The following is a 1,517-nucleotide window of genomic DNA, read 5'->3' as shown; positions in this document are numbered from 1 at the left end:
ATTCAAATAAATTCGAATATTACGGGATCACAAAATTATTTAATGTTATCGAAAATAGTATGTGACCTTGGCCGGAGAATTAGCCTCGGAAATTCTCGGCGTATACACAAAGGTGTATTTCATTATTAGCCAATTTTTCGTCAAATCGAGCCAAAAAAATCAAATTTCATTTCAGGACTTATGATCTTACATGAGGACGTTTGAAAGTTTCCACTGAATTTGAGACGTCTAAATCTTCAATTAAGATCTTAGAAAACTCAAATTAAACCTTTCAAAAACCTTCTTTGAATTTTTTTTTTCATTTAAAATAACATTCAGTTATCTTGGGTGCGTATAAAAATGAAAAGAAACGTAAGAACAATTCAAAGCTTCTTTGTTGTTTTGAATTTTGAGAGCTTTTTTACCGTGTCATGTGCCAAAGAACCACATTATTTCGAATGATGATGTCAGAAAAACGTCTATAAAAATCTCACAGGCATGAAGAAATAAGTACTTCTCGAAATAAAACTATTTTTCCAATCATTAATAAATACGAAAAACCGAAATCTTCGATTCCCCGTTTCTAAAAAAATTTCAACATATTTCCATGTGCACCTCAATAAAATAGATAAAAATAAATAATAAGTAGGCTAGGATTAAAATAGACATTCATGTTCGAAGTTCAATACCAGAAATACAGGAGCTCAGTAAGATAAAATGCAAAGAATTTTAGTTCTTATTTCCTCTGCAAAATACATTTATAAATTTTCCAAATTGATAGTGTCCAAATGACGCTGTCGCACTCCACACTATTGAGAAATATCAAGCCTCAGCAGGTAAAATGTTTTCCGTGTCCATTATATTTCAATTAATAATAATTCTGATTTATTTATTCATTATTATAATGCTCGATACGATGATTGATTGCTCATTGAGTAATTTTTTAAATCAAAAGAAATAAGGGAGCTCCGAGGTTCAAATCCTGGTCTGGACTATTCATTTTTTCAGTAAATTTTTCATGTAAAATTATATCGATGATTATCCTGTTTTCCTTCCTCCCAAATCTACAATCCGTTCCAACCATTTCCTGTGACGTCAAAAAATGCGGAACGCTATCAACATTTCCCGTCTTCGATACAAAAAGCAAATACAGCTGCTCTGCTATGGTCAGTACGCCTATCAAAAATTTTTGTTTTCCGTAAATGATAAATACTGTTGATTATTCAGCGTTTCATGTAATTTTTTTAGCCAATGAACATGAAAGTATAAAACTATTATCTTCATTCTATATCTCGCTCATAAATTTTTTTTCTTTAGATTTATTGAGTTAATGAGGGAGAACATGAAGAACTGTATGAAGCTAGCCTTAAAGTTGAAGAAAAAAATATCTTGTAAAAATAGAATTATCACAAGCATATCTGCATGTCCCTTTAAAGAAATCTCACCGAAGATTCCTCTGCTTATCGTTCGGAGACCAATTATACAATATAGCCTGCCTTCATTCGGCCTCCTGCAGCTCCTGTGGCCTTCTCGCGGAT

Source organism: Fopius arisanus, unplaced genomic scaffold (assembly GCF_000806365.1).
Source record: "Fopius arisanus strain USDA-PBARC FA_bdor unplaced genomic scaffold, ASM80636v1 scaffold00159, whole genome shotgun sequence".
In the NCBI taxonomy this organism is placed as follows: domain Eukaryota; kingdom Metazoa; phylum Arthropoda; class Insecta; order Hymenoptera; family Braconidae; genus Fopius; species Fopius arisanus.
Note: the sequence above shows the minus strand (reverse complement) of the source record.